The sequence below is a fragment of the Peromyscus californicus genome, unplaced genomic scaffold (assembly GCF_007827085.1).
Source record: "Peromyscus californicus insignis strain IS unplaced genomic scaffold, ASM782708v3 Scaffold_54__1_contigs__length_277627, whole genome shotgun sequence".
Classification (NCBI taxonomy): Eukaryota; Metazoa; Chordata; class Mammalia; order Rodentia; family Cricetidae; genus Peromyscus; species Peromyscus californicus.
In genome coordinates this window covers 67,479-82,725 of record NW_026294567.1, presented here as the reverse complement: position 1 = coordinate 82,725, position 15,247 = coordinate 67,479, and the positions used below count along the sequence as shown (strand labels likewise).

At 40.0% G+C, this 15,247-nt stretch overlaps 1 protein-coding gene across 1 annotated transcript in view; it reads right to left on the bottom strand.

Annotated features, from left to right (window-relative positions):
* LOC128095953 (disks large homolog 5-like) overlaps positions 1-15,247 on the bottom strand; it is a gene marked incomplete at its 5' end in the record, with an annotated part of 115,604 nt that overhangs the window by 48,648 nt on the left and 51,709 nt on the right. The window contains one exon of the mRNA XM_052714938.1: positions 4,995-5,177. The remainder of the gene's footprint in view (positions 1-4,994; positions 5,178-15,247) is intronic.

Here is a 15,247-nt window from a genome sequence, read left to right as displayed (position 1 = left end):
GCCTCCTATGGATATCTACCTGCCATGTCTTATCAAGTTATGGTGGGACTAGGCATGACTTCTATTAAGGGTAGATATATCAACTCAGTAGGAGGAATGGGTCCCCAAAGCAGGCAATAGAGACAAGCCCTGCTCCCACTGTTAGGAGTCTCACAAGAAGACCAAGTTATACAACTGAAAAATATATGCAGAGGGCCTAAGTCAGTCCCATGCATGTTCCCTGGTTGGTGGTTCAGGCTCTGATTCACTATAAGCCTAGGTTATTTAGTTCTGTGGCATGCTTGGGGGCTCTTGACCCCACTATCACTTACAAAAATTTAATTGTGTATTCACTAATTTAAATGCATTGGTGTTTTCCCGTCATGTATGCCTGTGTGAGGGTGTCAAATCCTCTGGAACTGGAGTTACAAACATTTGTGAGCTGCATCGATTTCTTTCATTATTTTAATAATTAATTATTTCATATGAATAGGGGATGGAAATCTACTGATCAGAATTTAAAATAATAACATATATCCATTTACTTATTTTGAGAGGGGGAAATACATACATACATACATACATACATACATACATACATACATATATACATACATACATACATACATATGATAGAGAGAGAATGAACATACAATACACACCATGCCAATTTGACATTCTATTTATATGGAGGTCAATGAACAAATTTGGAGGAGTAAGCTCTTTCCTCCCACGCAACTAGGCATCTCATTGCCCTTCCCTGGTACTTTTCATGATCAACTCGTGGCTTTCTGCCTTAGAGGATATACTTGTGGTTCTGAAAATTAGAGAATATTTTAATATTAAAGTGCATTGGAAAATTTGTGCAGAATTTTGTTTCAAATGATTGATACTCTTAATAAAAGGTCACCCCAGAGGTAAGAATTCTTGATGGGATGAGGGTTGCTGTGTGTCTAGCTTGAAGAAACTGCTTGTCCAGAGTAATTCATGGGAAAAGGCAAAAGCAAAGTTACTCTGCCATACAGGTCAGTGAGTTCACTGGAAATAACCAGTGAAAAAGCACCAAGGAAGGTTCCAGGGTGAGTCATTGAAATGCCATGTTCCTTCTTGGCATTGTGCCTTTGAGAGTCTAAGGCTTTAGTCATTAGTGCTCTGAGACCACTGTGGACAGTTCAGGTTTCAGCATTTAATCAGTTTCAGCAATCATCACATACTTATCCCAATATAACATTCTTACAAGGATCAAAATTTCCAAGGTACTCCAGAACTTAAATAGCCTTTGTGGTTACTACATGTTTTAGAATACGAATGTCTAAAAGACTCAGTGAAAACATTCCACTTAGATGAAGTACCTTGTACATTTCAATCTCTAGATACTTTTAAAACAAGAATTACTGAAAAGTTGATGCAAAATGACATGCACAGAACATGATATACTGAGATGCATCTTTAAATTTATATAAAAGATACACTTCAGGATCAAATATAAGCACAGTCATTAATTATACCCAGACTGTTGCTTTATTTCATACTTGTTGGTATTCAGAATATGCTATATCAAAACATGGGGCTTGACATAGGTAGGTATTTGAGTGGATGAATGAATCTGAGGAAGGACTCAGATCTTCCCCTGAAACTGCTCATAAAACCTAGAAAGGATTTCCTGACAATTTCCTGAAGCAGGTCAGAAGCACCACATGTCCCTCCATGGAGGAAAGGTGCAGCCTCATATCTGAAGACTGATGAAGGCACACAGAGAGGACATGATCCAAAAGCCCTCACTATTTGCCATTCATCTGCTTGACTCCTACTGCTTTCATTTTGACACACGTTTCATAACATTCCACTTTCCATCAACTCTAGAACAAAAGCTCCGGTCTACTACATGCTCTCAGAGACAGAGTGCTGGCCCTGAGCCATGGTGCATGTCCACGGCTCAATGTCATGCCGCATGGGTGAAATGACTGAGCCCACCAGGAGTTGAGTATCAGAAAACGTCCCCGAGGTGAGAAGGGTAAGGGTATTAGGAAACACGGAAGATACATAAAGGCACCATTTTGTGGTAGGGAAGGAACTCTGGTGAACATGAACGCTGTAGCCCACTCCAAGGATCAGGACCATAATGAAATCTAGAGTAAGGGCCCATAATTTTGGGGCCATGTGCACCTCTGTCCCTACACATTGTAGAATTTGGGGACAGAAGCCTGATATGAGACCAGATGAGTGTTTGGAAGACTCTCTTTCTTTGGTAGCCTTGTTCTGGTTTCTAGCAGCCTGCAGGGTCAGTAATTCCTCTTGAGATAATCTCCACAGCAGGACTGATGCCGTTTCACCATCTCCATGTGCTCCATGAATCACTCGACCTGCACGTGGGATGTTACCCCACTTCTAACCTAAGGAGTGTTCTGGGGCTGTTGGGACAGTTTTTGGCAGGAGTCTGTGAAGCTTGTGGTGGCTGCCATTTGGATGAGGCATGGGGACTTCTGGGGATGGATTAATTCTGTTTGCTTGTTCTTCCTGTTGAGACTTTAGGCACAAGTGAGATGTTGGTGTCAAAGGCTTTGTTCTTGTCTTTCATGCTTGGTAGCCTGACTAGGGGTGGCATAGACCAGGGAATGAGACCTGTTCAAAGACAGCGCAGGCATGTACAGTGGTAGCAGTTGCTCTTATACTTTCATACGTATCAAACAGTTTCAGTGAGAGATACCTCTTTCCATCCTTTTCCTGATAGCTGGAAGCTCATTAAGTTGGGTCTAAGAGGGAACTCTCCAAATGAGTATGGTGCCTGGCTGGGTGCACGGGGGTCTGGGATTCAGGGTTAGAGTCACCCCAGGGCAAATGACAGTGAGGTCGGGATGGATGGCAGCTGATGATGCTGTTTGTCTTCTCCCAACTCCCTTGTTCACTCAATGGTTGAGCAACAATACTATATGCTTTTACATTTAATTAATTTGATACTGATTAAGTGAAGTCAAAATGTTGCTATTAATGTACATTTAAAGTACGTGACTCTTTCAATTGTAAATTAGAATATTTACTTAATATTATGTGAAAATATGCACATTTAAGGGTTACTTCTTAAGCACAGGATATTCTATGGAATGACAATTCTGGATGAAAACAATCTTGAAAAAATCATCTCATATGGAAGCAATTTTGGTGGTTTTTTTCCTACCTTAGGAAGACTTGTGCTGTGAAAGTTTGCACTAGGTAAGTGAATATGCTTTTCTTTTGTTAATCTCTGTTTTGTTGTGGAGTCCCTAAAAAGGAACCTAAGATTGGTAGAAACAAATGATAAGACTCTCCTCTTTTTAAAAAAAGTACTCTCCTCTCAAAAACAACTTCTATTAGCCCCACCATAATCTGTTTTATTATGCCTTCTAAGGATATCTTGGAGGTTTGTTAATTTGAATGCAATTAAGCCCCAATAATCTCATAGGGATTGGCACTATTAGGGGGTGTGGCTTTGTTGGAGAGAGTGTGGCCTTTGGAAGATTATGTTACAGTGGGGGAGGGTTGAGATCTCTTATGCTCATGCCATGCCTAGTGTCTCAGAGCACTTTTTGCTGCCTGTGGATCAAGATGTAGCTTCATCTCCACATTTTTCTCCTTCTCCAGCACCATGCCTGTCTGCATGCCTCCATGTCCTGCCATGATCATAATGAACTAAACCTCTCAAACTGTAAGCCACCTGATTAAATGTTTTCCTTTATAATTGTTGCTTTGGTCATTGTGTCCCTTCACAGCAATGAAATCCTAACTAAGACAGTAGGTATCCAACATAATCACAGAGAACAATGGCCTCAGGAAAGAATTCTATTTCTGGACGACCCTTTGAGCATGGACTTTGGTATAAACCAGCTCTGATGCAGAATACCTTGTAAGGGGTTGTACATTTAGCTGTATTTGTTACAAATGCTTTTAGACCTGTATCATCTTTATAGACACCACTGTAGAGCAAGCCAAGGACAATCATTTCACCATGCTAAGTAGAAATCTGGGACAGCCATGTGTCATGCAGTGGGTAAGAGCTGATCTGTTGTTCTACACTGAGTAGCAGCATGCAGAGTCAGAAATATCTTTCTCCTGTGTTCTGCCTTTTTGCCTCCTATTAATTCAGACATGACTTTTCACCCATTTAACTAGAACTTTCCCAGCACATGCAGTCAGCCCACCCAAGCCATCCCCTTCCCATGCTACTCACCCTAGTTACCTCTGTATCTTCAAAGCCTAGTGTAATAAATGTTTCCTAAGTCTACACAGAAATATAAACTAGTCCAAGCAGGAATTAACAACTCGACTTCTAGGCAACTAGAAGATGTTTTAGATAGAGACAGTAGTGGCCAATACCATCACGGAGAATGATACCTCATGACTTATATATATTGAAGACTGCATTATTCAGGTGAGAAAAATTAAAAAAAAATAAGATTAATATTAAAGTATTGAAATGATATACAGTTATAGAAAAAAGTGTTGAAGGAAGTTTTGATATTCATTTCTAGATATTGAAATTGTACATCTAATTGTACATCTAATTAATTTAATGTATATTTCTATGTGTCTGCATGTGTGTGTGTGTATGTGTGTGTATGTGTGCATACAAATGTGTAGACAAATACATGTTTTTAAATGTATGAATGTGGGCACATATATGTGAGTATAGTGTGTGAAAAAGCATGTGTGTATGGTGGCACAACAATGATGGTGCCCTCATCCTTTATGATGGGCTAGTGGCACTATTACTTTTGGGTGGGGCATGCTTTATCATGCTGCATTTTGTGCATGGAATTTCCATGCTTCTAGAATACTGATGTTGTCTAAGATGTTGCTAACAATGTGTAGATGTTTCAGGACCTTTCTTAGATGGATATCTACAATCTATGTCACATATTAAGCCCTTCAGATAACATTTGACACCAAGCACATGTAAGTTTTCAGTTTCTCCTTCCTCTTCTACTGCACTTTCAGATTATAGTAAATCATCACCAACAAGTAAAACTAAAAACACTTACTGGCTATCCAGAACTTGGTGAGGACCAGGAAATTGTGGGTTCTCAGGATACAATGATGTCCACTGGAAGACTTCCAGGTGGGATGTTCCTACTGTAACTGTTACCACAGGCCTCCAGGCTGAGACAGCAAAGAGGCATCTCTGCTGGGCAACTGTATAATTTCTCTTCTTCCGGATTCTGCTGCTGCAGACAGGAAAATCATTTCAAGTCTGTGATTAGATACCTGGTTTTATTGAGGCCACCCTCCCTAAACACTGTTTGACTTTGAGGATAGCACAATGCTGCATCTAGAGATAACAGGAAGAAATTCCCAAGAGTTTTTCATTTATAACTGAGATTTTATTGGTTGAGGACCAGTAGAAAACATGTTAATTAAGTTTGGTTTTCTTTCTTTTTGCATGATACAATTCTTAAATGTATGTTTTCATCCTCATAAGATAGAGGAATGGAACACTGTGATACCTTGACTAACTCCTCAGATCTCTAAGATGCCTCCTTCCCACTATCGTTAAATGTCATATTAGGGCAAGAAAAAAGCATCCATGGTAAAAATAAATAAATAAATAAATAAAAAGGAAACCCAACGCTAAGGAGTCTGAACTAGAAGTATTGCAGGAAATCTGAGACCAGCTGTGAGAGATAAACTTTCAGGGAAGGAGAGAGGCATGAAGGCAAAGGACAATGGGAGATTGGGAAGGGGTTTGCTCAAAGTGAGATATGTCCATTATTTTGTACTACTAATCTCCACTAGCATTTGTTAGAAAAGGTGACAACAGCTGAGGCAGAGTCAGCACCTGTCCCAAGACTCTACTTTCCAAAATGGGACAGGATGAACTGCTGTTACACTGCTATCCAGTGAGTGACAGCCTCAGAAGTCATCAATACCATGATGAGAGGAGGTAGGGAAAGCCTCATGGCTTTCTGCTTTCTGGTCAATCCCACTTCAACTTGTGTTTAATATTGGTGAAGGGACAGGCTGGAGGGCAAATTTCAAACAGCTCTGTTCCCTAAGCCCCAGTTACTGCAGATGACACAATACAAGCCTCATGATAAGATAATCTTGATGATAAATTGAGTCTCAGAAATGATAGACGAGTATTTGAACTGTGAACATATGGCCTGAGTCTGCCCCATCCCCAATGACCTTCCTCTTCTCAGCAGTGAACTTCTGTAGTAGAAGAGGATGATTGGATGGGAAGTTGTCCCCAAGCAATGATGATAACTGTGGCCTTCGGGCACCTTTCCTAATTACCAGTCCAAACACATCTGCATAGCTTGACCACCTTTGTGCTCCCCTGAGCACAGTGAGGCCTGGCCTCTGTGACTTTCCATAAGGAATCACTTTCATGGTTACATGTGTGCCCTTGACAGGTTGGCAGCTCACTCTATTAAAGTGGCCTGTGATTCACAACAGTAATAATGTGAGCAGGAATCAATTTCTGTTGTCAGTGCAGACATGCTTTGTGGGAAGACCTGATCGCACATCAGTGAATGGACATGACAAGGAGCTTTCTTGAAAGGGATCACTAAGGCATGGTTCATTGTTCCAAGGGTTGTCAAGGCAGAAGTCAAATGACATATTGAGAAGTGTTTCCATAGCAAGGACCAAAGAAGCACCCTCATAGTGCATGCCATGAATGACATACAGGAGGGGACACCATGCCCACACTGCACAAGAGGCAACAAGAAGGTCTGCACAACCGTCATGTGCCGAACAAGTCAGCCTTAGATCAATGGAGGACCAGCCTCTGCTGTTATATTAACTGTCTGTGATATGCCTTCATGGGAGCAGACCACAGAAGGAAGGAAAGGTAGCAGAGACCTTGTCGGGACTCTATTTTGGTATCTTTACTGAGAAGCCACAATTTTTCACATGAGCCCATGGTGCCTCTTTACCATGGCCACAGTCACCAATGCAGCAGCAAGGACTCTCCCAAGCACCACTGTCTCCTCCCTACTTCCCCTTTCTGTTTGTGTAATATGTAGATCATTTCATCTGGAGTCTCTGCTGTGTGTGCTGGTGTCTGTAGCCATTTCCCTTGGAAAAAGACAATGTTCCTCTTAATATACTTGAGATGAAAGGGAAGGGCAATAAATACAGTCCTCTATCAATATCCACATGTTATTTTTTTCAGAAAGGCTGAGCATAATCCAAGGCTAATTACAAATTACAAAGTAGATTCAGACAAACCTGGACTCAAAAGTATCCACTGCTTCAATGCTAAAGAGAAACAGGTACCAGACAGTCCCAGAATATCAATGTAAGCAGGCTTCACTCTAACACAAAAACTGCCTGGATACCACCATACCCTGAAAGTAGCCCAGGCCAACATGGTCCCTGAAAAAGCCCATGCTAAGTACCTAAAGTGAAAGTAGACCAGGATTAACCATCAAACCATGATGTCAAGACAAAAGTATTCCAAGGCCTGAGGATGAACCTGATGAAGACCAGGAATAAAGCCTAACTTAGCAATGGCTTTCCCTCATCCAGAAAGGCCAGGGACCAACCCTAAGAATAAAATTGCCAAACCCTGACCTAAAAGAGGCCTGCACCAAAACCTGAAGCTGAATAAGCTCTGACCCAGAGGAAAAACAGAGGTATCCCTGGGCCAGTCCATTAAATGGAAGAGCCAAGACCAAAGGAGAAAGAAAAGTAACAAAATGAAATGCAACAAAAAGAAAAGAAAAGAATAGCCATACCTAATCTTGACCCTGAAGAAGGTTGGCCCCAACCAAAAGGGAAATTAGTACTACACTATCCCTCAGAAGAAAAAGACCTTGCTCAAAGAAAGAAAAGGAGAATATCCATGCCTCAACTTTACCTGGACTGAAGCCAGTGCCCCCACCAAGATGAGAAGTTGGCCTTAGCATAACTCTGACCCTGAAGAAGACTGGGCCAAACTAAGAAGGACGTGGGCCCAGAACAATCACTCAAATGAGAGGCCGGGACAAAGCAGGAAAAGGAAACACAGGGGCCTAACACTTACCCTGACAAAAGCCTTAGACAAAACAAGGAGAGAAAACGACCTGGGACATTCTCCTAAATGACAGAGGCCAAGAACAAAGCAAGAAAAAAAACCTGTCTGCCTATAATCCTTACCCTGATGAAGTATGGGCCTAAGGAAGAAGAGATGTGGGCCACATCATAACCTTAAGGATGAAAAAGACCAGGCAAAAACCGAGAAAATTAGTGCGCCTGAGTCCAGTCCTCACTATGAATCTGGGTCCTAATAAAGAAGAGAAGGGGAACTGGGCCATCTCCTTAAAGAAAGAACACCTAGAGAAAACCAAGAAAATAGCCATACCCAGCTCTAATCCTTATTCTGAAGACACCAAGGACCAAATGCAGAAGCAGGTCTGGGGAAAATATTGACTGGGAAGAATTTGGAGCTCATACAAAGCTCAAAGAACAAACCAGGCAAAATCAAAAGTGGAAATGTTACAGGCCAACCACAGACCTTGATGAAGAGAAACCATAAACCCCAAAATCAAGGGAGCTCCTGCCAACCCAATGAGAGATATGTGGTCAGACAATGTTGACCGTAAGAAGTCCAATTTGAAGAGACAATTTAAATGGAGCCTGCTCCAACCACAATGAAGAACTCTTCCTAGACCAAACACTGATCAAGTAGCCAAGGACCAAGCCCTGTGTGAAAGGAGTCCAGTCAATCCAAGAAGAGAAACACGCCTGACCATAAACTGCTATCAGTGGAGACCTGCAGCCTACTGAGCAAGAATTAAACTCAGAAGCCCTGAACATTAAGGATGTGAGGGCAGAATATTTTCTTCTTCATCCAACACCCTAACCACAAGGGAGCCAGAAATACCATGTTCTCAATGGAGCCAATGGCTCCCTTACAGATGAAAGCAAATGGACATCATTAACATATCTATCTGGTACTTAGAGGGAACTCTGATCCCAGAACTTGATATTTTATAGTCAATCAAGGCCTCAAAAGAGACACACGGAAGAATGTTTGTTGAAAATCTTAGACTCTCAAACTTCAGATATAAGTTGATATCCTGAGTACCAACTGTGTGGAACACATACATTTTATTTACAAGATGTACCATCCTTAATACATGCATGCCAGGATGTGCTACTCACCATATGATCCAAGCTCTCATCTGAGTAACCAATGAATATGGACATAGCATAATACAAATGGTGTTATACTGCACTCTGTTTAGCCTGATAAAACTCCAAATCTTGATTTCAAATGATAGTTTTAGGAACAAACAAGTCTCAAAAGTAACAGCCCTTCATGATAAAGGTCTTGGAGAGATCAGGAATAAAAGGAACATACACCTAAAACTAATAAAGGCAGTTTACAACAAGCCAACAGCCAACATATAATTAAATGAAGAGAAACTTTAAGTGATTCCACTAAAATCAAGAACAAGACAAGGCTGTCCACTCTTCCCATATCTATTCAATATAGTACTCAAAGTCCTAGCTAGAGCAAAAAGACAACAAAAGGAGAACAAGGGGATACAAACTGGAAAGGAAGAAGTCAAACTCTTTCTGTTTCCAGATGATATGATAGTCTACATAAGTGACCCCAAAAACTCTAACAGGGAACGCCTACAGCTGATAAACCCCTTCAGTAATGTGGCAGGATACAGGATTAACTCAAAAAAACCAGCAGCTCTCCTATATACAAATGATAAATGAGCTGAAAAAGAAATCAGAGAAACATCACCTTTACAATAGCCACAAATAATAAAAAACACCTTGGGGTAACTCTAACTAAGCAAGTGAAAGATCTGTATGACAAGAACTTTAAGTATCTGTAGAAAGAAAATGAAGAAGATATCTCAAAATGGACAAATCTCCCATGCTCATAGATAGGTAATATTAACATAGTAAAATTATAATCTTACCAAAAGCAATCTACAGGTTCAATGCATTCCCCATCAAAATCCAAACACAATTCTTCACAGACCTGGAAAGAACAATACTCAACTTCATATAGAAAAACAAATAACCCAGAATAGCTTAAACAATCCTGTACAATAAAGCAACCACTGGAGGCAAAGCCATCCCTGACCTCAAGTTTTATTATAGAGCTACAGTAATAAAAACAACTTAGTATTGGCAAAAAAATGACCTGTGGAACAATCAATTGAATAGAGGACCTTGACATTAATCTGCATACCTATGAACACCTGATTTTTGACAAAGAAGCCAAACTTATACAATGGAAAAAAGAAATCATGCTGGCATAACTGGATGTCAACATGTAGAAGGCTGCAAATAGATCCATATCTGTCACCGTGCACAAAACTCAAATCCAAGTGGATCAAAGACCTCAACATAAATCCAGTTACATTGAACCTGATAGAAGAGAAAGCAGAAGTAGTCTTGAATGCATTGGCACAGGAGACCACTTCCTAAATATAACACCAGTAACACAGACACTGAGAGCAACAATTAATAAATGGGACCTCCTGAAACTGAGATGCTTCTGTAAGGCAAAGGACACGGTAAATAAGACAAAATGAGAGACTATAGAATGGGAAAAGATCTTCATCAGCCCCACATCTGACAGAGGGCTGAACTAAAAAATACATAAAGAACTCAGGAAACTAGACATCAAAATACTGAACAATCAAATTAAAAATGGGGTGCAGATATAAACAGAGAATTCTCAACAGAAGAATCTCAAATGGCCAAAAGACAGTTAAGGAAATGTTCAACATCCTTAGCCATCAGGAAAATACAAATCAAAATGACCCTGAGATATCATCTTATAACTGTTAGAATGGCTAAGATAAAAACACTGATAAAAGCTTATGTTGGAGAGAATGCGGAGCAATGGGAACACTCTTCGACTGTTGGTGGAATGCAAACTTGTACAGCCACTTTGGAAATCAGTATGGAGGTTTCTCAGAAAATTGGGAATCAATCTACCTCAAGAACCAGCTATACCACTCTTGGGCATATACCCAAGGAATGCTCAGTCATACTACAAAGATACATGCTCAACTATGTTCATAGCAGCATTATTTGTAATAGCAAGAACCTGGAAACAACCTAGATGCCCCTCAATAGAAGAGTAGATAGAGAAAATGTGGTACATATACACAATGGAATAATATGCAGCAGTAACAGACAATGACATCATGAAGTTTTCAGGCAAATGGATAGAACTAGAAAATATCATTTTGAGTGAGGTAACTCAGACTCAGAAGGACAAACATGATATGTACTCACTCATAAGTGGATACTAGATGTAAAGCAAAGGATAACCAGACTACAACCCACAGCTCCAGAGAAACTAGGTAACAAGGTGTACCCTAAGAGGGACACATGGATCACCCTGGGAGGGGAAACAGACGAGATCTCCATGAGTAAACTGGGGAGGAGGGGGACGATGGAGTGTAGGGGGTTGGGGATGAGAAAATAAGGGAACAGAATGGTCGATCTGGAACAGGGACATACTGGAAGAGCAATGAGATACCATGATAGAGGAAGAAATCATGGGGATAGGGTGTAACTGGGTGCTAGGGAAGTTCCCAGGACTCCATCAGGATGACCTAAGCTTAGATGACTAGCAATAGTGGAGAGGGTGTCTGAACTGTCTTAGTCCAGTAATTAGATTGGTGAATACCCTGTCATCATAGAACCTTCATCCAGTAACTGATGGAAGCAGATCCAGAGATCCACAGCCGAACACCAGGCCAAACTCTGGGAGTCCAGTCAAAGAGAGAGAAGAGGATTCTATGAGTAAGGGGGCATCAAGATCATGATGGGGAAACCTATAGAGACAACCAAATCAAACTAGAGGGAACTCATGAACTTTAGACCAACATCTATGGAGCCTCTGTGGGACTGGACCAGGCCCTCTGCATAATCAAGACAGTTGTTTAGCTTGATCTGCTTAAGGAGCCCCCTGGCAGTAGTATCAGGATCCATCCCTGGTGCATGGGCTGGTTTTTGGAGCTCACTACCTATGGTGGTACACCTTGCACAGCCTTGATGCAGAGGGAGAGGCTTGGACTTGCCTCTACTGAATGGACTAGTCTCTGCTGACTCCCCATGAGAGGCCTTACCTTTTTGGAGGAGGGAGTACGGGGTGGGTTGAAGGGGGAAATTCTGGAAAGGCGAGAGGAGGGAAGAGAGGGGGATCTGTGGTTGTTATATAAAATGAAAAAAATTCTTATTAAAAAAAGAAACAAAAATATATGTATGAGAGAAGCAGTAAATTATGGCCAATTCACTGGGCATGATGGAGCTGTGCTTACAGAAGAGATGAAAATTAAATGGTTGCTTCATCAAGGACTTCAGGACTGGTGTTTGGCTCCAGTAGAAGATAAAGAACAGAGTTTCATTTTCTGTATGCTGAAAACAATTTTTCATAATGACCATATCCGAGACAGTATCTCAAATGCCAACATACATGTGAGATACAAATATGTGTGCAATGTTAAACTAGGTACTCACAAGTGCATTCTGCTTACCAAGTGGACCACTTTGAGGGAACCAGCCATGCACTAATATGAGGTCAAGCTCTGACCACTCAGAGTAAGGAAGGCATGGCAACCACTTGCATTAAAATAAATTTGCAGCAGGACTTATAGCCTGGCTCAAACACTACAGATTATGTGGTCATTTTCTTGGGTCCCCAGACCCATTTTCACACTAGTAAAATAAGAAACAATGTAAACACAGAAGAGGACAAATGATCCATTGGTGGTGAATAATATTTAGATTGCCCCATAATTCCAGCTTTAAGTGTCCTTTTAATGATTACAATTTTCACCAAATCTAATTTTTTTTTTTTTTTTGGTTTTTCGAGACAGGGTTTCTCTGTGTAGCTTTGCGCCTTTCCTGGAACTCGCTTTGGAGACCAGGCTGGCCTCGAACTCACAGAGATCCGCCTGGCTCTGCCTCCCGAGTGCTGGGATTAAAGGCGTGCGCCACCACCGCCCGGCCCCAAATCTAATTTTTAATGCTACATAGAAAGTATAAAAAAAAAAAAGCATATATGCCATGTTTATTGTAAAATAAACATCCTGGGTACTGTGGATGCTACAATGATGGTTATGAATGAAAATTTAACATAGACATACCAGCTGTGTCACTCCTGGGTGTGCCTACTTCTAAAAGTGAACTCACTATACTGAATCATGTATATGTGTGTATGTGAGTTTGTGTGTAATTTTTATCACTGTGCTACCTAGAACACAGATGATTTATGGAATGAGTGTAGATGACCACCAATACACTAATGGATAAAGCATGATATGCATAAATAATGCAAGATAATTCAATAAAGAAAGAAAAACTATAGAAAAAATTAATTATATAAGTCTCAACAAAATTGCTGCAACTATATATCATCAAACTTAAGAAATAGACAATTCTCCAAAATACAAATATCCCATATCTTCTCTCATAAATGGAATCTAGAAAAAATATCATAGTAGGAGGAAAATTTTTGAGGAAATGTGAGGGCACATATTTTAGATGGAGGGAGTATAACATGGTAGTGAGGAGATGTATATGAACAAATTAGTGACTTTGTATAATTAATATGTACAGAATAATAAGATTAATTTTAGAAGTAACAAAACAGAAAAAGAATTACTTATATGCATAAGGGCTTATAGATTTTTATAAAACTAAACATAATGACTACATTTTTACTATCTTCTAAACTTCTCTTAAAACGTTTGAATGATGGGGCTAGAGTTGGCCTCACTGAAAAACACACACTGTACTCTTTCAAAGAACCTGAGTTCAGTTCCCATCACCCATCACAGTGATTCATAATCAAACACCAATATCCCTAGTTCCAGGAAATCTGGAGCCTCTCCTTATCTCTGTGGGAACTGCTCTCCTGTGCACATACCTACCCCTATAAACACATATGTGGAATTTTAAAATATTCTCTCAAAATTTCCCTGTTGAGTTTTATGGAACCAGAGAGGCAGAGAGGGTTGCATGTATGCTATACATGATGTCAGTTCATTCTTACACTCTCAGTTGTAAGAATAAAGGATTGTAATTAAATAAATTATAAGAACTATAAGGTCATTCTGGAACCTACAATCATAAAAGATTAACACCAGTATATAAAATAATTGGACCACGTAAGAAATCTGAGTTGTATAAAGTTGATGGAAATAAATCTGCATACAATTTAAACATTGTAAGGTCTTTCTTAGCATTTCATTAGTTTTAGTCACTGAAAGTTACAGTGTGCCTAAATTCCATCACCATATTGTCATTCATCATGTATATTTAATTAAGAAAGATTACAAAAGCTTTGAAGTCCACCATAACAAAAGACAGAAATTTTGGCATGAATAATCTGTAAACTATAAACTACTATTTGGTCTGGCTGACACACCACACAATAGATGAGCTTCAGAGTTCTGGCAGCTTCTGACATAAGTCACCAAGGTAGGAGCTCTGAGTTTCGTAGCCTGAAAAACAGCTATTAATTTTTTTATTATTTTTTTTAAAAGATGTCTGAATAACAAGCTAGGTGAGGGGATAAATAGAATAAAAAACCCAAAAGCAGACACAGAAAGACATTTTGGACAGAACCCGTGAAGTTAAAACTATCAAGATAGAAGACTCAAACTAACCATGTAATTGCATTAAACATAAAGGTCTAGATGGGAGAAATTGCCAGACTAGATAAACAACCACAAAGGATTTCACTCTATGATGAATAGAAAACAAATGTATGGACAGAGTGCCTGAGTAAGGAGGCAGGAAAAGGCAGGGTTCTTTAAAATGTCCTAGTACCCATGTTACTACCAAAGTAAACTGCTGAACAATAAGTTTTACTAGGGAAAGTATATATTATGAATAACACAAATATTACAATATACATGTATGCGGTGAAAAGGGATCAGTTTTCCAGGCAGACAGAACACTCCACTTGAAAAGTATTTAACTACGAATCCTCCAACCTGGTTGAGAAAGTGGATGGAAACTGACAAATCCACAATTAAAGTTGGAGATGGGAGTCGACAGAACAAAAGGAGGGAAAGTCCAACAGCTTCACTTGCAAATGTTCATTGTGTAATGAGATGTTGGTCAGGTTCAAGGCCCCTGGCTTCAGTACACCATCAATACTAGACCTGCATGAGACACAGCAGCTCCCAATGCCACTAAGATGATGGAGAGATGATGGAGAGGTGGGAAAGATGGGGGTCGGGGAGTGAAGTGCTTTACTTTTTCTTCTTTTGAATTATTATTTATTTTGTCTCATTTATATTCCCCTTTTCTTTGC